Here is a 27,980-nt window from a genome sequence, read left to right on the forward strand (position 1 = left end):
GGGGGGGAGAGAATGGAAACATACTAGAACCAAAAATATTAAAAAAAGTGACAAGTGCTAAAATGACTTTGTACCGTTGTCGTAAGCGGAATATACCGTAAAGCTCGATTGACATTACACTTCTTGATCTGAGTTTGTTGCTACAGTGAATGTACAAAATGCTGATGGAAAAAGTTAGAGTATGTTACTAACACTGTGAGTTAAATTTAATTCGAAAACAATGGTGAAAACAACCGGTTGTATATTAGGCCTACTTAAAATTATGAATAAATTTTACCGCGTACTCCTTTTTGTTGAAATTTGCGTAAACTATCATTAAACAGCCTTGCAAATCAAATACTTGAAATTGTGTGTCCAGACTCTTTGTGCATAGCAGCTCCAAAATTACGTAAAATTTTGCGTTATATGATTTAGTGTCTGCTAATATTGATTTTAAAGCGTCACGTTTCTGAAATTTCCTAAATGTTTATTTGGTAGTGTAATACCTGGACACGTTTCAATACCAAAATGTTTGTCTGCATATGTTTTACCTTAAATAGAGATAACATTACGTAAGGGAAAAAGTGTACAGACTGGCAGGTTCTTTTGTGATCAGAGTAGTGTATACCATAAACTTTAGAGATGTATAGTACTTGAGAGGGGGGGGGGGGGACAGAGAGGATGAGAGAATGTGTTGTTTCCACACTGTCACTGCATGGCGGTTCTAAATTAAGCTAAAGTTGCTGTCTGATACGTGGAAATAACGGCGCGAAATTGTTTGTTGCTATTGGATGCAGATCACGTCATCCACCGACATGAAAACAGATTGTGGAAAACTGGTATGTAATATTCCAACTGTGGTGGTTATAGTATTGTAAATTTAGTCTTTGAAAACGACGGTTCGTTGCGCAAAGGGCAAAATAGTTTTCTTTACGGCACCCTTGCAGTAGTGTTGTAAATGTTACTGTGGAATCAGGCAATGGCGTTCCAGGCACTGCCACACAGCTGTAATAACCAAATAGAGTACAGGTAACAGATGGGTTACTTTTTACTAAATTCTGGAGGTAGTGATAGAAAGTAGACGAAAGTTTTTCATTATCAAAACATCCACTTTTATAAACTTTAATCTTAGGTCCACTTATGTGTTAATGACCTTCTGTTTAATACACAGAAAGCAGAAATAGGGCCGTATACAGATAGCATACTAACATAATCAAGCCAAACATACTGTACATTAAACAAAATATGCAGAAAAGACTGTCCTTTGAGATTTATAGACTGGATTCCTGTAAATGTACAAGTAAAAAGTAGAATTTTTTAAAAAACTGCTGCGTCATGTATGACGTTTAAACTTGTCACTTCTGTGCTACAAACTCTGTCCGCAACACATTCTGCAGTCAGTATCCACATACGCCGCTGAATGTAACTATACTGGTAAATTGGGCACCAACCAAGAGCTGGTAACTGAAAATAATCTTAAATCCGGTATTGCTTGCCCAGATATTAATCTTGCCAAAATGAACAGTTTATAGGGTAATATCCCGAATAGTTTTTGTAGGCTAGGCGCAGCTACTTCGCTTGTCTATAACGCGATTTTGTTAACGTGTCTACGGCAACGTCTCTTTATTGTCTTATAGATGCGATTGTTTTCTCCTACAGCTGTTTGCGCTTCGCAGTAGCACCCAATATGTGGAACCACAGTTTCCAAAAATTCTTCCAATAAAATGAAGTCGACCATTTGTCTCCCTACCACAATTCTCAAATGGTCGTTCCATTTCATATGGCCTTATCTGCATTAACTTGCATTTTTCTACGTACAGAGCTAGCTGCCATTCATCACACAAACAAGAAATTTCATCTAAGTCGTTTTGTATCTTCCTAAATTCACTGAACTTAGACACATTACCGTACACCACATCATCAGCAAACAACTGCAGATTGCTGCCCTCCCTGTCCGTCAAATTATTTATCTATATAGAGAATAATGCGGGCCCATCACACTCCCTGGGGAACTCGTGGCGATACCCTTCTCTCTCATGAAAACTCGTCGTCGAGGACAACATACTGGGATCTACAACTTTAAAGTCTTTGAAACACACATCTGTGAACCTATTCCTTATGCCACCTGTGCATTTTTCCAGTCGCTAGGGATTTTGCCTGGACGTGAGGTTCGCAATACGTAAATGCAAACCAATCAACGCCGAAGCGTACTCATTGTTAAACCGAATTTGGAATCCATCCGGATCTGGTAATTAATTTGTGTTCAACTTTTTGTTATTTCTCTACGTCAGGTATGCTTATTACAATGTCGCCCATACGGGAGTCTTGTCGACGATCAAACGACGGTTATTTGTAAGGTTCTCCTGCGTGAGCGATTTCTTGAACGCGAAATTTAAAACTTAGGCTTTTGTTTTGCTATCTTCATCTGACACATCAGACTGGTCAACAAGTGACGGGATGGCAGCCTTACACGCTAGACCCCCTTAGCGAGTTTACATAGGACCAGAAATTTTTAGGGTTCTCTGCCAGGCCCTTTGCTAAGTTATGATGGTGCTAGTCGTTGTGTGGTTCGTGCATACATCTTTTCACAGACGCACGAATCTCTACTAACCTTTGCTTGTAATTTGCACGTTCTCAGACTTAAAATAGGTCCACTGGTTTAGATGTGATGCGCATATATGGATTACACTCAGAATCTTCGATACTTCTCGATAAGTATCGGGAATAAAACCTAAAAACAGAAGTATAGGCAGTAGACAGACTTTTATTTTATGCATGTCACACCACACGAAACCATCACGAATATATTAATAAATTAAAGTGCTTTATTTATTGCATGTGTATTGCTATACTCCTCGCAAGACGTGTCTCACATCTGCAGTCTTTAAATTTCTCAAGAAAACTCTGTCCTCTAAAAGTTTAGTCCGCTTCGTACACTGTCATGTGCTGTATTAGAAAAGCATTTAATCCTACGAGAAAGGACAAAAGACTATTGTCGGGCAGTTGGCGCGACAGCACTACACAGTTTATTAGGTGGTGGTGGTGTTCGGCCGTTGGGTGGTCCTGGTCTCGATCTTACGCTCGTCTCAGCCTTGTCTCATAAGCGCAGCCACGAAAGGTGCAATGGGGCACAAGCTACCGATAGACATCGGAGTAGCGTGTCTTAGTTGCCAGTGTGCTCTTATTGCTCGGAAGACGCTCCGCCAATTAAGTCCTGTTTGTCACATTGCAGTGATGACGGAAGAAGGCGCAAGTCAACGTTAAGTTCTACTCAGATTTTCATGAACATTGTCTTGGTCACCCTTACTACTCGACATGAAAATGCCTAAGTTTACTTTCACACCTGTTGCAGCGGCATGCAAAAATTATAAAAAAAATTGATGCATTTCCCTCGCTCATCGTCTTAAGTCATCTCACGTGCACATCAAGCTAAAGAAATTGTGGAAGAAGTTTCGGATATATCGCCATAAATGCCTTTTTTAAAAAAGTAAAAATGTATACTTGAACGGGAACATTATGATATTAATCAGTATAATATTTCCATCTTAGTTCTGCGCTGGCCTAGTTTCTAAAAACTTGCTTCATTATTTTGAAGTGGTCGGAGAACCAGAGAGGGATATATCAGGGCGAAGTTTACTCGTGTGTCACTCCTTAATCCTAGAACACTAAGGGGCGGAAAATGTTGAATTGTTACTAAACCATCGAAATTTTGCTTCTCCTTTGTCGCATAAAAAATAAGTACAAAATGTCGGGTTTTACGCTCAATACCAATCAAGCAGGAGTAATTACCCCCGAAGGGGTAAAATGAAATTTCCTGAGGGATAAAATCCAAGCGATTAGATTCTGTTTGTCACGAAAATAAATTATTTTCAAAATATCTTTTCTACTAGAACAATTTTGGAGACTAATACTGACTACATATGTTATCAATAATTATTTTCTGAATTATTAGCATTAATGCGGTAGAGATTACAGGTTTCTCACATAGTTCACCCACTACACATGTTGTACCTCGACCGGTACATTGCTAATAATAAAAGTTAGACGCATACATAACAACAGGTAAATATCTCAAGAAAATACATCCTCCAAGTTGCAGACAGTAACTGCAGTATTCCAGAAATTGCTGCATTACCGCTTCGCGTTATTATTATTAGAGTGGTTAGACACAAAACATTAATTGTTTGAAGTTTCCCAATTTCTGCCAGTTCATAAGGAGTGCAGCAATGAAGTGCGTTACGGGCAGTAAATATAGTGCACACATCTGAACCTTTTTTGACTTTAAATAGGGTTGCGGGTTGTAGGTCGAGCAATTGCCGCACTGGAGAGGGGTATTGCTGGGAAGTATGTTTTGTAACAAGTACGTAAGTTCGCTATGGATAGTTAGCTTTCTTATCTGGGAAGGAGTTGTGGGTGTGGGTTGTACTTGAGATGCACCACGAATTTCTCTCTCTCTCTCTCTCTCTCTCTCTCTCTCTCTCTCTCTCTCTCTCTCTCTCTCTCTCTCACACACACACACACACACACGTCTTTCATCATTTTAAAAATGTCTACCAAAAAAAGTATTTCATTCTACAGGCTAGTTAGGTGCTGAAGTTGGTTATAATGTGGGTATGGGAGGGGGGGTGGGGGCGGGGTATTAGCTAATGTTTGACTGTTCTCAGGGGCAATGGTTTAAGAGAGGTTGGGAACCACTGCTCTATACTGACATCAGATTGGCGGAAACCGCGAATTACTAAAGTATGGTTCTAGCAGATAAAACTTTACTTTTAAGCATGTGTTCTACGAAAACTGCGGATACTTTTCTGATACTAGTATGTTTGCAAACCAAAGAGGAGAAGAAAATAGAAAAATCGAAATATTATGTTGATAAAATAATGCATTCACTTTATGCGTACTTAATCATGAATGCAGTTTTTATAGCATGTCATTACCATTTTTATCACACTATGCAAGTGGTCGTCAAACTTTTTTGCTCATGAGCCAATACGGACATCTCGAGCCACATATGTACTGGTCTTATTACTAGCTCATAACCTACGTAAATTTGCACGTTATGAGACCCCCAATAGACTAACTATAGCAAGGGCGCAATAAGTTGACCTCCCCCCCCCCCCCCCCCCCACCAGTCGGAACTCCTCGTGCCGACTGTTCTGTGTTTGCTGCCATCCTCAACACCTCCAAAGTTGTGACTCTGTAACTGCGTGACGAAGTGTTGTTTTTCTGTCTGTGTGAGCAGCTGAATGAACAATAAAGTAATTGCACTTACATTTTAATGCATTACAGTCAATCTGGGTAACTTTGTACAACTTTCTTCCAATTCTTGAAAATACTGGACACGAAGTACGAATTACACAGCACAACAGACATTGGAACATTTTACGTCTGCCGTTATTGAGTGCTAGGAAAAGTGAAAATGTACACAATTATGTCTATTAGTTACAATTTCGTTCAGGTTAACTTTCGACAAGTTTTAAAAATACAGTATTTTTTTATATCTAATGCTCCGAGCAACTTCAGACATGTCAGAAGGAAATAGTTCTAATAAGAAGCAAAAACAGAATGTTGGTTCTGTATTTTAGGTTTACTTTTAAATAAAAGGATATTGGTATCGACCAGGCAATGTTAAATTTCAGTTGCTATCGTCAGAAACTCTCTTTACAGCCAATGCAATTAAAGAATAATCACAAGCCTAAGACTTGTAAAATGTTGAAAAGACAATTAAAATATGAAGTAGAAAACAGAGGTAATAAAACAGTTACTTTTAGTACAAAATAATGCAAGCAGTTGGAATAGCAGCCATGAAAAAGGAGTAAGCGGTGCAAAGATACCCTGACTGGCAAAAAAAGCTACCCTCATTGAATGCCACACGATCAAATATGATTACTAAATATTTTAAATGTAATTTTTCTTTTGCTCACTGCATTGTATTGCAACAGCCATAATTCATTCAATGTTTCTTGCTAAAATAAGTACTGCATCGGAAGGTGATAATTTCTATGATGCGTATCACGAAACCATGTTACTTCCGTGTCAAAATTTAGACCAGAGCAGCTGACCGGCACGAGTCGTACACACCCGTGATCTGGCAGTATCGGAAGACAAACAATGAAAGATTACCTTTCTTAAATCCTCTAACCCTGCAATGGCCTTGTTGCTTAGCGCTCTATCCCTGGGGTAAGCGGCTCATGGTTGAATTCATCATCGTCAGTGAAAATTAACATAATATTATAATATTACTCTTTCTGTTAGTATTTTTGTTTGTTACTGAGCAGGAAGACTGCAGTCTTTAAGAAGCTCTTAGCGTTAGTTGACATTTTTTGGGTTCGGCTGTTGCTAGACTCATATCATCATAAAAAACGACTGAGAACCGCGGGCCGCTCGAAAACGTGATTCGAGCCGCAGTTTGAAGGCCAGTACACTACGCCTATTTCGTTTGCGCTACAAGTATGCTCCAGATGCCTCACTTATGACCCCCTTGTATTAATGGTTCAAATGGCTCTGAGCACTATGGGACTTAACTTCTAAGGTCATCAGTCCCCTAGAACTTAGAACTATTTAAACCTAACTAACCTAAGGACATCACACACATCCATGCCCGAGGCAGGATTCGAACCTGCGACCGTAGCGGTCGCACGGTTCCAGACTGTAGCGCCTAGAACCGCTCGGCCACACAGGCCGGCCCCTTGTATTAGAACCATGAGTTTTTCGCTGCCCCACTCTCAGGGTCACGAGTATCAAGTGACTGAATAGCTTTAGTAGCAATGTTTCTAGTCCTGTTGGCGTTAATAGATCCTGTTATTACAGTGTGCTGGCGAATGGAAATATAAGGAAATATGAAATAATAGCATTAAATAAGTTGTTGATCGGCATAGCCCAGTTGACATAGGTTTCATTGGCAGAATTGGGCAGAAAAAAACTGCACAGGCGAAAGAACCTTCTCTTCACTATCAAGAGACCGCAGAATGAATATGTGAAGTACTAGGAATGTTATGGCGGTATTTTTTTTTATTATTTTAAAATGCTATAAAGATTTAAAATCGTAGATTGAAGACAAATTCGGGATACTTCACATTTTGACGAGCTTCCATCTAGTCAAGGCCCCAAGAGATAATTAGTGGATCTACACCTGTTTTTTTGCAAATAAATGTGATGTGCATCGCCGAAGGGAACTTTTTGCTGTAGCAGACATGAAGCATTCTTCCAATTCCATTCACGGGTGGAGTGTGTAGAGAACAACTAATAACCTGATTCTATCCACATTGTCTTAATGAGAATGCTGTGTGAAAAGCTGAAGAATATCCCAGATATTTCCCTGAAACAGCTGGCTTTATTAAAAAGATTTCTGCGAAATATTAGCTCTCTCTCTCTCTCTCTCTCTCTCTCTCTCTCTCTCTCTGCCGCCTCCCCCCCCCCCTCCTTTTTCCCAAAACATATTACAGTTTAGAGTCACCTACACCTACTGTTTTGTCATGTGTTAGTCCGACGTGATGTGAGCCCACACACACAAGCAGTACGCCAATATAGGTAGGTACAAGCATTTTATAACAAAATATAGAGGAGAATCGGATATTACGGAATAGTCACGCAATATGATATACTCCTGCCTCGTGGGAAATGCGTACACTACTACTTAGGGGTCCCATGAAGCTCTACATTGTGTGTGAACCACTTTCCAGCATCCAAAATACAAGAGGTAGACAAAAATACGGGAACATTGGAAGAAAGGTTTGCTTGACCATAAACGCAAATGCCAGCCAAGCCTGCTGGTTGTTTGACGACGAATGGTACCTGTGCAATGCCATCAGTTCGTTGCAAGCGTCAGTCGTCGTCAGAAAAGTATTCTGTGTGGTAGTTGTGAGTAAATTATCTCGGAGCTGACTTCGAACGTGGGCAAATTGTTGGTGCTCGTTTGGACGGCACTAATGTAACCAAGGGACCCGAAGTGTTAGGTATTTTAAAAGATGCTGTATCCCAGATTAATACCTTTAAATGACAAATGGTCATTGAATAGAATCGTGACGTAAAATTGAAGACGACATCGGCAAAAAATCACTGCACAACTGAATCTTGCATTCGCGAACCCTGTTAGCATCAAGACAACGCAGAGGAAACCCCATGAACAGGAAACTGCAGGGCGAGTGGAATTCCAAAACCACTCATCAGTGATGCAAATGCCCGTAACAGGAAAACGTGGTGATGAAGCCATAAAACGTGGACTGTAAAGCAGTGAAAGGAAGTTATTTGGTCGGATGAGCCATGTTTGACACTGTTTTCGACTTGTGGCCAAATTTACGACCTAAGCGTGAAACATAGCGGGGGTTCGGTCGTGATTTAGGCTATCATATCTGGGTTTTCCATGGACACCATGGATACTCTGCAACTTCGCCAAGGATTATATGACCATATTGGCTGATCAGATCCGTCCCATGGTACATTGTTCCAAATGGTGATTCTGTGTTCCAAGACGAAAAGGATCCCTGTTGACTCTGTTCGCGTCACTCAGAATTGTTGTGAGCATGATGATGAATTAACGCATCTTCCTGGGCCACCACAGTCAAAGTATCTCAGTATTATTAAACCAATGTGGTCTAGTTTGGAGAGAAGCCTGGGTGATTGCTATCCACTTTCGTCATATTTACCTGAACTTGACACTATTTTGCGGCAATAATGGTTTGAATTCCCTTGAAAACCATACAGGACGTGCATTTATCCATTCCGAAATGATTTGAAGCTGTTTTGAACACCAACAGGTGTCCTACACCGTATTAGGCATGGTAATGTAATGTGGTGTGGTGTATTTTTGGTGTTTTCATATTTTAGCTCACTCCCTGTGCATCGCTCGGGGGGACCACCAGCCCTCTCTACGGCTCACAGCAGGAACTCTGAGAGCTTTCAAGCATTCGGTCACGTAATCTTGATACAGCCGCCTCGCGGCAACTTGCCATCTAAATGTTCACGTAAACCGTGTCCTTCGATTAATTTGTACATAAGACGAAAGCTGCCCAACGTAATTTAATTTTACTCAATTGGAACAATTTCAAACCCCATTTCATTCTATGTATAAGACGCCAGTGCTTTGAAAGGCAAATTAGTTTTTTGCCAAAAATACCGTCTAATGTTTGTAATTCGTCCCTAATCGTTGGAAGTTCGTACGAAAGTATATTATTCGTTATACGTGTATGGAAAATGTACAGGGTGGGCGAGAAATAACTCCCCATTGAAAGTTATTTAACTTTTTAATACTTACCTAGTTTTCATGAAACAACATTTTCTTCCTTACAATGGTAGAATTGTCATGCATTGCTAAAATTCAGCATAAGCAGCATTATCTACCAGTTGCCGTAAACGGATGAGGTTGTTTAAGACAGACTTATACAGATAATCCAGCGATGTATTTCCGAGAATCGGATCCTCTGTTGCCCATTAGTGTCAATTGTGCCGGTTAACAAACCCCTCCAACATGAAACACGGCTTCATCCAACCAGAGGATATTACCGAAAACATCGGACGAGGCTTCATGCCAAGCAAGCAAGCACTACCTCCCCACATTCCAACCGATAATTCTTGGCAGTAATGTAGTTTCCATGAACTACAGTTCAACTCTTTCTTCAGAATAGTTTGGATTGTGTGTCGACTTAAACCACCTCAGTGAATGGCTATCTTCGTGATTTCTGAGGTCTTCGACAGAACATTTCCTGAACCATTTGCATATTCCTTCGCCCTGGACATTGAGAGTCGACCGCGTCTCCTAACATCTGATTGATAGCCCGTGTCCATTAGCGTCTAGCGGCAGTTCGTTATGCTCTTTGCGTTTACAGAAGCACGAGGTCCGTTTACACTTCGCCACCATTTCTGTACTTCTATCACGGATCGCCGTATTGCGTACCGTGGTGCCAGCTGAGCCCGCTCACGCAAGCTTAGACGTTGCGCAATGGTCCACCACTGATATCTCCAATGATATAAATAACAAATTCAACCATTGTAAGGAACAAAATGTTTTTCGTTTCATCAAAATTAGTTAAGTATTAAAGTGATAAACAACTTTCAATGGGGAGCTAATCCTCGCCCACCCTGTACCCTATATATTTCGACACACTGATGACACGCTCGACTTACCAATGTCAGTCCGAGCGAATACAGAGATCAGTTGGCGCGACGCAGAAATGTCGAAGAAATCTTTAGTATTCCAGCTTTCCTTTAATTACAAGATTTATAAAATTCATGCTCCTCTAACACAAACTGTCTCAGACAAACGTTAGTAAAGTCTGGATGACTGATTTGCAGAATGAAATTAACTTGAATGTAATTGCAGTTTCGAAGAAGATCTCCAGACTGAAACTTCTTGGCAGATTAGAACTGCGCACCGGATCAAAACTCGAACCTGTGGCTTTTGCCTTTTGTGGGCAAGTGCTCTACCAACTGAGGTACACAAACACGACTCATGACTGTCCTCACAACTTTACTTCCGCCAGTACCTCACTTCCTTGCTTTAAAACTTAACGGAAGTTGTTCTGCGTAAGTTGCTGGACTAACACTGCTAGAAGAAAGGATACTACAGAGACATGGCTTAGCCACAACCTGGGGGATGGTTTCAATAATGAATTTTAACTCCGCACCGGACTGTGCGCTGATCAGAAGTTTGCTAGGTAAGATATAAGGTATTGGCAGGAGTAACACTGAACACGGGGCAAGAGCTGGTCAGGCACACATACTATGCACCTGAAAATAGGTGCAGTCGATTTCACGCCCTCAATTGGATGCGACGGATTGGTAGAGCTCACACGATATTTGTTGATGGCTTACCTTCTAGCTTGTATCGTTCCTTCGTGTTCTTACTGCATTTTACCGTCGTTTTTTAAGATTTTGCTGACTGGGCACGTGAACATTTCATGATGTTCTCAAGGGGCCTCATATCAAACTGATACTAAGCAACAGCATCGTCTCATTATTAAAGAAACTATCCGGCGATAATAGCGGGGGTGTAACTAGGCTGGGACGCCCGGGGCGATGCCTTCGAAGGTAAGATGCCTCTGGTATTTAAAAATTATAGGAAAAAAAGAGCAAAATTAATCTGAGGTGAAGTGGAAAATTTTGTGAAATTAACGAGTCAAGAGAAGTCCATTACTTTAACAATAGCAATGTTTCGGAGATCATTCTTCCGTAAATATGTGGGAATCATTGACATACTTTATCCAGATCAAGGTTAGTCGGTATTAGGATACAACCATCGATTTACTGAATATGTAGAACAAAAGCGCAAAAACGAATCAAGTCAAAATTTTATTTTAGTTCTTACTGGCGCTGTATAAGCTAAGGGGCTAGCCAAGAAACAGCTCTGTATTTCGAAACAGTTGAGAATGTCTGCAAATTGTTTCGTCACAGCATGCCGCTAAGTCGGAACGCGGACGGAAGTGTTTTTTGAGTTATCGTGGCAGATGGCGATTGAAGAGGGTTGTGACGAAAAATAAGAGAACGACAGCTAGCTGCAAAAGTCACTGCAGAACTAAATGTCGCACACGCGAACCCTGTCAGCTGCAAAACAACACAAAGGGAGCTCCATAGGCAGGGAACTGGAGGGCGAGCTGAAATTCCAAAACCACTCGTCACTGATGCAAAAGCCCGTAACAGTAATACTTGGTGCCGAAGCCATAATAACTGGACACTGAAGCAATGGAAGAATGTCATTTGGTCGAATGAGTCGTGTTTCACACCGTTTTCAACCTCTGACCTAGTTTACGTCCCTGAAGTGAAACATGGCGGAAGTTTGGGGGTGATTTGGGCAGCCGTATCATGATATTGAGTGGGCCTCATCGTTTCTCTGCAAGGGCGCATTACTGGCAAGGATTATGTGGTCATTTTGACTGACGAGATTCATCCCATGTTATCGTGTTTGGTTCTCAATGGTGATACTGTGTTCCAAGACGACAGGACCCCTGTAAACACAGCTCGCATCGCCGGGGGTACGTATTGTGAGCACAAGGATCAACTGACGCATCTCTCCTGGCCACAACAGTCACTAGATCTCAATGTTATTGAGCCTTTATGATCTACTTTAGAGACAGCGGGCGACCGCTTATCCACTCCAGACATCGTTACTTTTATTTAAAGCTGTTCTGATGTATTTCTAGCATTATGCTTCGGCTGTCGCAATGGATGAGCGTTCTTTTAACAAGTCAAAAAACTAAAGTTTTGCAGCCTTTCTTATTGCCTATTATCTGGGTACTATATGTTTGTTACTAGTGTGTACCTACAACCATGTAATTTTACTCTTAACGCAGATGTTTTAAGTTCGCCGTTTAGTTACCACGGATTTATCATTCTGTGATAACTGTCTTTTTTATTTTGATTTTTATTCTTGACTCATGGAACACAAACATTTCATTTGACCCGAGTACTGTTGCTGAAATTTTTAAGTTGGTAGGCCTACGTGATCTCATGTAAGTATAGTTTGTGGTTTTGGTTCAGAATTTTCAGATGCGTCTATTTTATGTATATTATTTATATCATATATTTTTTTAGGAAACATTTACCATGAAGATAGTCTTAGAACTATGGAAACCTAATTAATGTTTTTTAAAAAATTGTGTGCAACTGGTTGGCTGATTATTACATTTTATATAAAATTACCAACGTTCTATGGTGAATTAGGAAAGGTTGTCCGGTTTGTAAATTTCATCAGTAGGAGAATATTGGCGCGTGTATTCACGGGCTACTATGAGTCGTGCGAGAGAGTGACAGAAATGATGAAATATCGTGATAGAACTCAAAGAAATCCGCCTTACGTTTTTCAAGAACGTGATCGGAAAACCCACTCATCTTCTAGTTAAGGAACCTCGAATGCTTCAGCCCCTTATATGTCCTTCAGAACAGAGATCATGCAAATAAAATAACTGAAATAAGTGCTCGCACATAGGTGCATAAGCATCCATTCTTCATTTACTACAGCCGGCCGGAGTGGCCGTGCGGTTCTAGGCGCTTCAGTTTGGAACCGCATGACCGCTACGGTCGCAGGTTCAAATCCTGCCTCGGGACTGATGACCTCCCATAGTGCTCAGAGTCATTTGAAACTTTTTTTTTCTTCTTTTTCATTTAACATCCGCGAATGTTACAGTAAGAAGTGCCCCTCCCATGCAATTTAAGGGACTCGCAGATGTGTAAGTTATGCAGTAAACGAAAGAACACGAACTGTTGCTTTCTCTAAAATAATGGATTATTTTGCACATGGAACGAGAAAAACTCATTTCAGTAAGACAGGAATTCAGGTCACTAAACTTACCGTTTACTTTTTTCCATGATATTCACTGAAATTATCTATGCAATGTTGTTTTGTCTTGCCGTACAGTATTAGATGTTAACATTAACCTCCCGTTCCCCGATTCTTTCACGAATCGAATGCTCATATGTCAAACTGCTTGAAACATCTGATTACAAATTAGCTAATGTGTTAAATATTTTACGCTAAGCATGTAAAACATTAACGATTGAAGGCACACTCCTCCAGTTTTTATTCAGCTAGTTTAGGATTTGACTTTTTCATTTGTCAAATGGTACCCTTGGAAACCATTAAAGGCAGTCAGCAACTGGGATTTGGCAGACCGTTTTTGGCCGCTTAGTAATACAGATTTCAATTTTTGTGACATTCAGTTTTTAATTAATTAGTTTTTGTTTTTTGTGTTGTGCTGTGTGAAATGATGCAGAAACGGATAGCTCCTTCACGTATGAGTAAAGGGGGGAAAATCGTTGAGATTATATGTCTCCCCACCAAACTATTTAAAAGCGTGTGTGCACGCTCTTGTGATGGGAGGGGGTCGTGGGCTGGTTGCGAAGACGATGTATGGGCGTCGTTTTATTTAGGTGAGAATGACGGGATAGAGTGGGGGTAGGTATGTAGGAGGGGAGGGGCCCCAAATTATGAACTTGCCCTGGGGCATCCGTACTGTATACTTCCATGAAGAATAGGAGTTAGTGTCGACATGATAGGTTTTCTCGAATACGTGCTGGTTGTAGTAGAGGATTTTATATCAAAGAAATTAAATGTAATATGAGAGGAGAAAGAAAATCAGTCCAAACGGAATTACGATGACAGCACCACTTTTAACAACAGAAAATGACAACGGGGAGAACCATCACTATAACGTCCAGAGAGAACGGCAGTGGACAGCAGTATACACACCAAGAAGTGAAACGAATACCAATCAAGTAAAATCCATAATTGGGACAGGAGCAGACGAAAATCTGCGGAAAAAACGCCCTTGCTGTGTTTAGGAACATAAAGAAAAACGTCACATCAGAAAACGTTAACCGTTACCTGGAGAGAAAAGGAATCGAAGACATAGAATGCGAAGAACTGCGCACACAAGGCGCCAAACGGCCTTAAAAATAGGGTTTCCATTCAGATTTCTCGAAGATACAGAACGATCCGAATTTTGGCCACAAGGAGTAAGAGATTTGGTTTTCTACAACGCACTACAGCGAAGGAGCAGAACTGCAATAAACGCACAAACGTCCTCTTATGGAATATCGATGGTTTAAAGAAATGTGACACCATGCATACCAATACAGACGCTAGCAAGGTTCGCCACCGTCATCCTCGCAGAACCCTTTTTAACAGGGTAATACAGATTTCACTCTTTCGCGCGCAAAACTACAGGCAGATCCACAGTAGTAGTAACCATCTTCGCCAGACAATGCCTATGGTTCATAAAGGAAACAATAAGAGATGGAAACAGTTACTGTGAAAACAAATCACGTCACAGTAGTAGGGAAATATGCTCAACCACAGATGACGGTAAAAGATGAAATCGGATGAATAAGACATACCAAAACAAACGATGGCCAACATAAGGATAATCCTTGCTGACGATCTCAACGCAAGGATAGACATACCAAACATTAAAATAGAACTGATCCTAGAAACTCGAGGAAGAGGATATAGCCTCACCAGCAAACCCGACCTGAAATCTACATAGCGCCCAATGGAACCAGCACAAAAGATCCCTTATTATTCAGAGGCGAAGGGAAAAAGGCAATTAACCAGAAAGCATTCTTGACATGAACGGTAGCACCGATAAGTAAACCTACACCAGTCACAACTGCTTTTGAATTTAATCAGCTATTATCAACGACCAAGCCCAAGTGTGTAAGGGTCATCCAGGAAATTAGGCATGGAGAAATTAAGAGAAAGTCAAGGAAGAATAGAAAAAGGAAGACGTCAAATACAGCTACACCAGGCAATGGAAGCAGTGGAAATAAGCACAATGACTCTGCAATATTGTCAAACAAAAATAGGAGATAGGAAATCGCAATCTTAGTTCGACAAAGTGTGTTAAGATGAACGGTAGGAGACGCCGTGTGCACTACACAGGACCAAAACCACGCCACAGTATGACGTGTCACTATATGCCTGGCACAGAAAGAACACTAAAAGAGAATGCGGACCACCGAGAAGAATAAGCTAGACTATGAGCAGAACGCGCTCAGAGACCTATACGTAGCGCTCGGAAAACCGAAAGGAGTCTCATGGACACAGGTGAAAACCATTTGAAGCCATCCTAAACCTGCAATACAAGGAAACAGCCTACGGATACAGTTCAATGGAAGCAATAGAAAGCTGCATCCCTACAACAAGATTAGAAATATGCCAAGCCATAACAAAGTTAGAAACCACAGCAACTGCAAGAGCACGGGAAAAATACCAGAACAATGGAGAATATCAGCGATGAAAAGCCTTCTCGAAGCGAAAGGAGACAGCGGCAAACTGGACTCATACAAAGGCATAGCCCTCCAGAACACAGATTTCAAATTTTTCATGGAAGTATTAAGCAGCAGGCTTACCGCTGAAGCAGATGTCCAAATACCAGAAAAATAATTTGATTTCAGAAAGGGAAACAGCACCATACATACAGAGAACTTTTTAATAGAGCAAGATCCACTAAGACGTCAAAGGAAAAAATACTTTGTAGTCTATAAAGACTATAGGAAAGATTTCGACTCTATTAACAGAAAAACACTCATCCAAAAACTCAGCCTGTTGATTAGAGACATCACCAAACAACGAAAGTATTTCCAGACATCCTAAGATACAACCACATCCAAATATCTGACTGTATCCAAGAATTTAACACAGACCAATCGTGTACTAAGAGACGCGACCAGTCTGACACTGCTAGCAGACATACCGATCATCATGGACAGGTCTGGAGTACACATACTTTGTTGGATGATACGGTAATACATGACATGACTCAACACGTTCGTAAAAGAAAGAGCAACAGCACTTTGCGGCATGCAACGGCCTCGAGAACTCTCAATAAAAATGACAGTGGCACTATTCAAAACGACCATAGCACCAGTAGCAATTTACAGGATCCACATAAACTGGGACAAAATAAAAGTCTAAGACCTTGTGGCATTAGATAGTCAAATTAAGCTGTGGGAAACGAGTCCCGGGCGTCGGGAAGGCAGCGCCTTCAAGAGTGGCATACGTCTTGGTGCAAGTAACTTTCTTTATAGAAGACGTAAGAATTCTGATGCTCCTGCCCAAAATGAAGACCTACGAAAGTACGCGCCAAATACTCATAGAGAATACAACTGTATCTGGAACGACTTCTGCTCAACCAACGCCATAATGAGAGAATAGAAATGGGCAAACTGCGAACTCCGACAGTTGATAATCCAATGTGCAGATTTTGCAAAAACAGGAGTTTCCACAAGCCAAGGACTGCGTGTGTGCACTATGCAATGATCATCATGATCTATATCATAGAAAAATATTCAGAAAGAAAACAGTGCCAATAATGTAACTAGAAGCAGAGTAATGAAACTCAGCTTTGTGTTTGCACATTGTGCAAATATATTTTCATTAATAATAATAATAAAGGCTGTTAGTTTGCAGTTACTTGATTTCGTTTGATTTGTGAATATTTTCTAGATTGCTACTGTATATAGATATAATTCGTTAGCCATATGGATCAGTCATACTACACTATCCTTGAGAGTGAGATATCTGCTTCCTTACTGAGAACGATGTACTGCTCAAAGGATTAGTGTGGTTACGATGGAGCTAGTTTATTTCCTTTGTTTGGTTTAGGCAATTTCAGCAGTTCTTTACACCACTTGTAATGTTATTCACATTGCTAATTTTCTGACTGCGACAGTAAACGTTTAATTCTCAATTAATCATCTATTCTGGAGTAGCACTAAAAAACACCGAACATGTATTTTCCTTCCAAAGTCAGCCTTACATGATCTTATTTTCTAAAGGTGTCGAAAGTTTTTAAAAGACGATCTTACTAAAAAATCAAGATTCTGCGTTTTACCCTTTCGCTGTGTAAGTGTGCTGAGATTGTCTGCTGTTAGGTTTTTTCTTGGTATTAATTAATGCCTGTTTTGCAGCAGGCGCTGTTAGTTTAGTAGCAGATGCTTCCTGATACTGTTTATATACCATATATGCCTTTTTAGCAGCTGGTCTGTTAGCATATTTTTGTAGAACTTGATCAAATAGTCAAACTTCTTATAATCTCTCCTTATCCGCAGTGAATTATTGTAGCTCTTATCTAGTTTACTGAACACACATACACACACTTCACTTGTTTCCTATGTACTTGCACTTTGACGCTTATAAATTTGAGTCGTTGTTGGGTTACTGGAGTAATTATTTCTGTTACTTAGATTCCGAGAAATATATTAAAAACGTTTCTCTGGATGTTCTGTGAATGTGATTTTTATTGGTCCTACAAACTTCCTTTTGTCCAGCTAAATACCTGCAATATAGGACACTGCATTCCGCCTACAATGTAAACTATTAATAGGTTATGCAATAAACACACATAATAGCTGGCATAGTATATACATAATGTTACATAAACCACAATCAATTAAAATACATACACCAGAGTTAAAAAATACAGTTTTGTGGCATAAATATCGTACATGAGCAGTTTTCAGTTCTAATTTGCTTTCAAACGCTAATTTCTAATTCTAGTTTATCTTAAAGTGATACATAAAATTTATCATTCACAGCATGAACTTTTGACAACTGCTCATAGACATACTCAGTCATACTATAAAATTATTCTTGTGTTAATAACTTTTTAGGGTTGCAGGGAATATCTTATTTTTTGAGGTTTTGTAAGTCTCTTGACAATGCTTGTTTTAACTTGGTAGCAGAGTAGAGCATCACCCCATTTTGTACATGCTCAATTTCTGGGACTACCGTTCCTGACGGAAGTTGGTCGTGCAGGGGGTGTAACTCAGAGGTAGAGTGTCTGCTTCGCATGCAGAAAGTCCTGGGTTCAAATCCCAGCTCCTCCAAAATTTTTGCTCATTTTATTTTGTCATTGATATTTGCCCCAAGTTGATATACTGATCAACATTTCACACTTGGAAATTGACGACGGCATCTTTTCCAATGTCATCGGCAAAAGCCACTAGCTTCCAGATTTTGCCGAGTGGCGTCGCCTCTATTCACTTTCGTTTAAAGCTCTGACCCTATACAGAGGATTACTTCCGTTTGTTCGTTTTTAAACACAGTTCAGAAGATTGTATTCAGTTTTGGCGTTAGCAAGAACGTAGTAACGTCGTTTTTTAATTATACTGGAATGGTAACATAAAGCAGGTACGAAAGTTCCTGAAAACATTTCCACACCAGTCAAAAGAATTTTACTTATCCCAGCTGTATAACTTGTATGGGAAAAACCGAAAGTGTTTAGCCCCGAAACATTTTGTTTTCGGTGGTGTGGAGAATGAAAACGATCAGTTATGGAATGGTAGCCAAAGCGCATGGATATGTCAACGCGAGCGGCGGAATGCCTTTGCTGCCGATCTATTAAACCCCTAAAGTTGGCACTCGGCGCCCTGGCCGATGGGAGCCGCTGTAAATGGGAAATGACTTTACAGTCATCAGCCACCGCGCCGAGTGCCAACTTTATTTGCGCGTAACACTATGTAAGACTTAAAATGAAAAGCGGAAAGTGATTGGTAAGGTATAAACCCAAACTAAGGAAAAACACGAAAGTTGTAATAACACTAACTTCTATTACTATTACTTTAAAAAGTTAGTTATTTGTGCAAATGAAACCTCTGACAATGCAAATGACTTTGCAACGCTATACGGATTTTGCGCTCTCCTTAAACATTAACACATTTTTTATGACGGAATTACGTAAAAAATGAATAGATATAATTATTAACTCGCTAAGAACTTTTGCTACCACGAAGCACACATCATTTCTAATAAGTAGTCTTGGAGAACCGCTAAATACCAAATCCACAAGTATTCCACTCGCCGGCATGAACAGCTGCAAATTCCATCGACAACAGTAGTGATTAACGGAGCAGACACACAGCAACGCTGAAAATAATAAGCAGCATAATGAGTGTATTCAATAACAATTAAATCTTACATAATGAAAGAAGCAACCACCGTACTACAAATTAAGCAACCACCGTACTACAATTTCTAAACTTAAGCTGTAGTTGCTGTGTGGCAGTCGTGGCCGAGTGGTTAAGGCGTCTGACTAGAAATCAGATTCCCTCTGGGAGCGTAGGTTCGAGTCCTACCGACTGCGAAAATTTTTGTCGCGTCATCATTTGGTATTATGGCTAAAAGCGACAATGATAAAGGAATCAACACAGTTAACCAAGTTTTAACAATCTGACAACAGCCGACGTTTGTAGCTACTTAAACTTGAACAAACTAAATCGCTCCTCATATTTTTATAATTTTACACTTTTTTGATTTGATAATAGTAAAGTGATATATAACTGTACTAAAGTGAATTAACAACAGTGATATTTTTCCATTATAGCTGCGAGTGAGCCACTGGGCGGAACGAACTAGAAGCGGCAGCGCCGTTGAAGGATTTTTTGGTTATCAACGTCAAGGACTTGCAGTTTTCGGATAGTTCTTGAAAATACTGAAAAGTATAGATCATTAAGCAACAGTTCAGTTCTAATGTATGTGTCTGTGTGATTTGGGCTCAAACACGTCCCTGCGAACCGCTCCGACCAGTGAGTGGGGCAGAGTTACCGGCGGAAGCGCAGATGCCCGCTGACTGCCTATCTTTGAAGAACTCGGATTTGTAGAATATGGTACATTATGTATTCAACTGGATTTCATTCTGTCATCGAGTTTAAAGGTGCTGAAAACTGCAACAAACTCGTGAAGGACGAACAAACGAAGGAGCAATCGCTATAACCGTGATCCCAGCAAAACGTGTGACGAGGAAATGTAAAAGTGACGAATTGGACCATAATATGGACTGGGCAAATGATATTGAAGGAGAGGATGTTATGATGCAGGCCACGGCGAGTACAACGGTGCAGGCAGGCATCGTAGGCGTAGAAGGCATTTCAGGAAAGAGTAGCCCTCTGCCTGACTGACTCAGTTGTGCGAATGTCAGTTCAGCGTTCTCCCTCACATGTCAACATGAAGTACCCGTTGTAATTTGAATCATGGAGATTTGCATTATTACTGAGAATTTATTCCCCTCATCCTCTAAAACCATGGATCAGATGTATAGTATAACAATCTTAAATATCAATAGAATACAATCTCTGGCGAAAGTTAGTGCTTTGAAGGAGTTCCTGTGTGAATCAGACACGGATGTGGCATTGTTACAAGAAGTAAATCTTACGGATCTTCGCATTCCAGGCTATCAAGAGATCTTAAATGTGGCGCCGAAAATTCATGTCCGACAGCTTTTTTAGTTACAGACGGCATACCTGTTGCAAATGTAAAATATTTAGAATCAAGCTGTCAGATTTTTGACATTTATTAATATTTATGCTCCAGCTGGTAGTAATTCCAAACAGGACTGGGCCAGATGATGCCGAATACGTAATAGGTGGAGATTGGAACTGTGTACTTCGTGACAAGGACCGGACACCAAATTTCAATTTTTCTTGTGTACACTCTGAAACGGATTGAAATGGAAACAGCTGGAAGCTCATCAATTAAGAGCAAGGAGAACAAACATACATATATCATGTGATCAATGTGAGGAAGGGGCAATTAGGAAAATAATAAGCGAACTAAGATATTCTGTCGACAGATTACTGACTCAGCATAGTGACATCAAGAATTAAATTCACAAATACTTCATAGTTATTAGGCAATACGACAACGGACATCCCGGTGGACAATGACTTCATGACGGAATTAACACGCAGGCTCAACCTGGTAGAAGCAAAAAACCTGTTAACTCAAATTACGGAAGAAGTTGCAGACGCTATAACACGAAGCCCGAAAAACAGTCTCCTGGACCTGACGGCATTCCGGCGGAGTTTTATCAAATGTTCAGAAGGCAGTTGATTCTCAAATTAACGTGTATCTATAACGAACTAAAGAATTCCGCAAATGGCGTCCCACACGACCTCCTAGAAGGAACCATGGTTTTGATCCCGAAACATCCTGCAGGAAACTCGGTAACACGTTTCAGGCCTATCACTCTCCTAAAATCTGACTATAAAATATTTACCCGCATCATAAATGAAAGATGAAAATCAGTACTGAACACAGTCACTGAATCATATCAATCGAGCGCAGGAAAAGACAGGTCCATCTACCACACACTGTGCGACTACAGAGATACCATTTCCATTGCTGCAGCCTGTAAAACAAAGTGCGCCATCGTATCATTGGACTTTGAGAAAGCGTTCGATAGAGTCGATTGTGCTTATCTTTTTCACACCATGTGTGCCATGAACTTTCTCAATATTTTATCGACATTATTACAAATCTTCTGCAGAAGTCAACACCGACAATTATGGTAAACGGTCAATATACTAGGCCCATTGCAATGAAAAGTTCGCTGCGACAAAGTTGCCCGATGTCTGCTACTCCTTGCAATAGCAATCGAGCCATTACTTTTTTGCCTGAGCCACAACCAAGGACTCGCTACACGCGGCCGTAGAATTGTCTGCAGGGCATATGCCGATGACGTTGCATTTATTGTCAAAGACAACGGCTAGATACAGAAAGCACTCGAAATAATAAACAAATATGAACTAGTATCTGGTGCGAATCTGAATAGAAATAAGTTTGGCTTAATGAATATTCGAAGTGGGTTAGGAGTTCCCATTCATGGACCAATAAAGGAAACTGTCACCATGACCTGTCTTAGGGTGGAATATACAAGGAATATCCGGCAGACCATCGCAGTTAATTACGAAAGAATCCTCACCACCATCCGTGCATGTGTACGTCAGCACAATCTTCGTACTCTTGATGAGCAAAGAGTAGCTCTCGTGAACATCTAATTATCCTCTAAAATAAATTACGTGGCGCAAGCCCTGCCAATGCTGAGGGAAGTGGCAAACAGGATTTGGCTGCTTTTGGCCACTTCGTCAGCTGTGGCCACATCTTCAGAGTCAAATACCAAACGTTGACTCTACCGACTGACAACGGTGGATTGAATCTTACTGACGTGTACAGTAAAGCACAAGCACTGTACGTCTGTAAAACATATAAACTGTGGAAGCGGTCAGTCAGTAGTGTTGCCCATATTTCTCTTAAAAGAAATAGCGCCGGCCAGCCAGGACGCCCCAATTGACGTTCACCACATCCCAAATGAACTTGACCACCTAGAATATTTATTCGTAGAATATAGCTACATTAAACTGAGAACACCCGAGAAAGATGTCATCAAAGTCAAGAAAATCTACCAAAACTTAATGAACTTTCAGACCAAGAACATTATAGAACAAAAATACGTCAGTCACTCTTGGCATATCATCTGGAGGAACACACACCAGCCGTATTTACCAACAAAAGTGTGATCATTGTGGTATTATTTTATGAATAGGAAATTTCCAATGAACTCTTGACCACATTCCATTCATCTGGCGGATCCCCCTTTGTGTACCACTTGTGACCTGATGGGCACAGATGAACATCAATTTGTCTGTGGAACTGCAAATAACATATGATTGTCAATCAGAAAAAAATCTACGGAAAACATACGATCAAACGACGAACATCACTTTCAAGAAATGTTTTGTTTTCGCAAAGGCTTCCAGTAATGTAGATTCTTTTGGCCTATGTCACTGTAATAAGCAATCTCATAATGTTGTTGTAACTATTTCTGAATTGAAAACAAAAAGTGGTTAAGGTGTCTGACTAGGAATCAGATTCCCTCTGGTAGCGCGGGTACGAGCCCTACCGATTGCGAAAATTTTTATTGCGTCATCATCTGGTATTACAGCTAGAAGTGACAATGATGAAGGAATGAAGATAATCATGTAAACTTAACCGCAAGTGTATCATATCATGGACTGGACAAATGATACCGAAGAAGAGGATGTTCCGATGCAGGCCATGACGAGTATAACGGTGCCGTCAGATGTCGTAGGCGTAGAAGGTGCAGCATCTGAAGTTCCTTCAGGAAAGAATCGCCCTCTGTCTGACTCAGTTGTGCGAATGTCAGTTCAGCGATCTCTCTCCTATGTCACCATGAAGCAAATTTTAAGGATCTTCGCATTCCATGCTATCAAGAGACCTTAAATGTGGCAACCGAGAATTCATGAGAGACAGATTTTTTAGTTAGGGAAGGCATACTTGTTACAAATGTAAAATATTTCGAATCAGGAAGAGGATTAGTTGTCAGATTTTTTATTTGAAATTTATTAATATTTATGCTCCATCTGATAATAATCCAAACAGGAACGGGCCGAATGATGGTGAATACATAATAGGTGGAGATTGGAACTGTGTACTTAGTGACAAGGACCGGACACCAAATTTGAATTTTTCTTGTGACCACTGATTTCAAGTCTCCAAATGAAGGATGTTTGGGAACTCGTTATCTACTGTCAAGTTTACACTTCTCACCAACGTGTTGGTAGCAAGCCGTCTGGACAGAATATATGTAACATAATCTAGAACGAAATGTTTCTTCTGCTGATGTAATTCCAGCTAGTTTTACAGATAACTGTGCGGTGAAATGTTGTACTAAACTGAGCAAACAGAAAACATACTTGGGGGTGTAGTCATTGGAAGCTGAATGCGAGTATACTCGACGACAAGTTAGAAGAATGCATAAGAATCAGTAGGGGTGCACGTCTCTGAGTTCGTCCTAGACACAACACTAATATTGCCTCGTAGACATCATGCGCAAAGAAGTAGTTAATATCTGCAGTGATTAAGTATGGTAGTTATGGGCTCAGTTAAGAAACATGATAGAATTTCACTATGTGTGTCTCGGGGAGCTCTACAATAAGCCTTAGGATTCCACTGCACACTACATGGAAATTATAAAGATCAAAGCGAAACTGATACCTTCAAAACGAAAACAGCTCGAAGATCCAACAAAATTGAGTCTAAGCCCAGAACGACCCTTCAAGAAGAGAGGGCCTCGTTATACTACCTGTTGAGGCTCCCGCGGAGCAAGCGGAAGTCTTTCATCGACAAAATGATCTTTGTAGACAATGTGTTGTTGGAAGAGCAAAATGACATAATCAGTGGGATACCCCTTTTCTTCTCCGAACTATACAGTGAAACAGCTTACAAGGAGCACTCTGTAGACGAGCTGCTTGAAGGGATCAGTGAGTGTCTCTCGCCAGAAGAAAACCGGATGTTGTGACATGCTTTGCAAGTGAAGATCTATTTGACATAGTAATTGCTACAGCTTCGAAGAAAACATCTAGTCCAGACGGTTTGCCTGTTGAATTTTATAGAAAATTCTGGCACATTATCGGTGGAAAATTTACAGATATTGTAAATGAAATATTAAATGGAGAGCCAATCCCAGAGATTTTAAAGAAAGTCTTACAATCCTTATTCATAAATGGAAGGGTACCAAAGATAACAGTAAAACATGCCCAATATGCCTGCTGAACGTCGACTATAAGCGGACAGCCCGTGGCATCAAATCACGTGTCACGAACGTTCTGAAGCATACATAACTAGAGACCAAATCTGCCTACCAGGTTGCAGTATCATTGCAACTGTAAGCGAGTATAGAGAGATTATCGCCATTTTATCTACGATAAACTTGAAAGGAGCCCTTAGTATTTAACGATTTCGCAAAGGCGTTTGACCGTGTGAGTCATAAATACTTCAAGACATTGTTTAAAATGGGTTTTTCAAAGAGATTCCTGCACATAATGGGAAATACGAGTATGATGAGAGATTTCGACGAAAATATTTATTAATGGCCGGTACACAAAACAAACCGACATTCAAAGAGGCGTTTCACAATGATTGTTGACCTTTGTGATAGCGTTAGCCCCATTGTTAAGGAAGTTACACAGTGACTTGGAAGGCATCACTGTTATCGGCACTAAAAAGTTACAAATGCCTATGCTGACCGACTTTCGTGTGTTAATCAGGAGAAAAGATCTGAGTGTTTCAAAACTGAAATGGACCAATACCATCAGGCCTCAGGAGCAATGATCAATAAGACCAAAAGTTTCTTGCTAAACTTTGGAGGTTTTGCATAGATGAAGTTAGACTGGACAAAAAAAATTTAAAAAAACCACGGAGGAACACTCATCCCTAGGCATCATCTTCCATGAGTGTCCTCTTAAAATGAGTGTCATAAATTGGAAGGCAATGTTATGTAATATTAGATCAGCCACTCAACAAAAAAGATGCAGAAACCTGAGCTTTCTGCAAAAGGTTCAACATGTAAATATATCCCTTCTGGCAAAAGCACTTTATTTAGGACAATGTTTGCCAATCTGCACAGAGTTAGTGAAGACGATAATGACTGAAGTATGTGGTTATATATGGCAAGGGCAACCATTCCGTGTCCCATCTAGCGTTTTAACACTACAGATAGACGGAGAAGCCCTAGGTCTTATAGCTACTCACAAAAAAATAACATTTGGTATTAGAGAGAAATTTAGAGTGCACTGAAAACAATCTGGACACCATCACTGCTGCACTACTGAAAGCGACCAGAGCTCAACAGCCTCGATCTGCTGACGAATATCACACCTATCAATCCTAAATTAAAATATGTATGACAATTTTAAATAGACCTCAGTTACATCAGAATCAAGCGAAGAAACAAGTCAGATGCAACCAACCATACGATCGTAGAAGTTATAATGCAGAACATGAAACGGAACAAAATTGAACAGAAACAGCCATATAAGAATTGGAAGATACTCTGGAAAAACCTCGCTACAAATGTATTATCAAGTGAAGTGAAGGACTCTGGGTACAGAGTCGTCAATAATGTTATAAGTACAAATGAGATACTTTATATTACTGGTTTATGTGACACAAATCTGTCAAAAATGCCTTCTTGTTGACACACTCTCACCCAATTTACATGTGATCGCTCTTTAGATATGTGGAAGGACCTCAAACGAAAAATAGCTTCGCTAAAACGAACTGATAGTAAATATGTAGAAATCTCTGACTCGTTGGATCCGGATCAGGTAGCTTATCCCTAAACGGAAAGCAATGCCATGAAGTGGCTTTTCGAGAATTATGTCAATTATATTATTAATAAGAAAGGAGATGACAGCCTACTGGATTTCCAACCTTTTATCGAAAAAGTCTTTCCGCACACACTTATTAAAATATCACAAAGAACAGTTTGGGAATACGCTAAACGTCCATTTCCAAAAGTCGGGTGTACGATAGACATGTACGTGCTCGATATATCGTTATGGAACTTGTAGGGGTGATGGCAACAAGTAGGGGATATATTAATGTATTTTTAATCTTTGGTGTTCTTTAATAACTAAAGTCAGTATTTTATGTTCAGTGGTTGGTAATGCGCACCTGTGTGTGATTTCTCTGTATGTTGTTGTATATGCTTTGTGTTGAACCAGTACTAATCAACGATGTGTATTTCCAAGTATGCAAATATTCGTTTTCTAACAAAATCTCAGCAGGTTACGGGCTCAGGTGCGTGTTAAAAGGACACTTGTACGAAAATAATAACGTAACTCAGTGCAAAAGGTTTTTAAAATTTTTGAAGTTGTTCATTCCACGCTACCAACGCTGGATTCAACGAGAATTGTCGACATCGTACTTGTGGAATGCAAAGCATATTGGAACACCAGGAAATACAAAATAAGTATTTGTCTGCGAGGAATTCCTGGTACACTTGATTTGGCAGGCAGGTTAGTGAAACCTAGTATTCGTTCAGAAAGTGCTACCGTTGAGCAAAGGGCGATCTACAAAAGTGCATTCGAAGCTTTTAACAAAGCGGACAACGCTCTACTTGTTTTGACTACAAATACGTCGGAAGGAACTTTGCAGAAAATAATGCGGATAAATACAGCGTGTGAAGTGTGGATAGGATTACACAAAATATTTGATGGTGTCTCTGAAGACACAAAAAGGCTCCTGAAGACGATATTGCGACACATTTCCAAACTGAAAAATTTGTGGAGTGAATTGAAACAGGATATGGCTAAAGATATCGTAAATAATTCAGAAATGCCTAATTTGTTTTTGACTTGTAAAATATTAGGTACACTACCAGAAGACTATTTTTCGTTTAAATGTAATTGAATGCTAATGTCTAGAGATGACAGAACAATTGATAATTTAACATCTAGTGTTTGTATATGAAAAAGCTTTGAGTACAAAGGGGGGTGATGTTAGTAAACAAGAAGCACTCACTACAGACTCATCAAGGGTGTCATTTCAGCAAGTAAATCCAATGGAGAGAAAGAAGAAAAAGAAATACGTAATTACTGCAAGGAGCCCAACCATACAATTAAAGTGGGCAGCTGATGGCAAACCTCCAAAACCAGCTACTATAGATACAGACATGCTACGTCTTGCTGTGACATCTTCTGTGATGAACTCTGAATGTAGGAATGAGGACTGGTATATAGACAATGGTGCAACAACTCATATTGCAAATGATGGGAATTATTTCAAGACATTTCAGCCTTTTCGAACAAAACACTGTTACTACAGCTAATGGTGACATAATTGAAGCAATTGGAATAGACATTGAAGCAGCAGTTGGAGGAAAATCGAATAGAATTACATTGACAGATGTATGGTATGTACCTCAGATTCACAA

The 27,980-nt window shown here is 40.1% G+C and overlaps 1 protein-coding gene and 2 non-coding genes across 3 annotated transcripts in view; 2 read left to right on the plus strand and 1 right to left on the minus strand.

Moving 5' to 3' along the window:
* The window catches only part of LOC124712373, a 623,942-nt gene that overhangs the window by 342,703 nt on the left and 253,259 nt on the right, over nt 1–27,980 (minus strand). The gene's annotated exons all lie outside the window — the stretch shown is intronic.
* On the plus strand, nt 18,223–18,294 carry Trnaa-cgc. The gene has a single exon. It is a non-coding gene; the product is annotated as a tRNA-Ala (tRNA).
* Nucleotides 19,469–19,550, plus strand: Trnas-aga. The gene has a single exon. It is a non-coding gene; the product is annotated as a tRNA-Ser (tRNA).

This window comes from Schistocerca piceifrons, chromosome 8 (assembly GCF_021461385.2).
Source record: "Schistocerca piceifrons isolate TAMUIC-IGC-003096 chromosome 8, iqSchPice1.1, whole genome shotgun sequence".
Lineage (NCBI taxonomy): Eukaryota > Metazoa > Arthropoda > Insecta > Orthoptera > Acrididae > Schistocerca > Schistocerca piceifrons.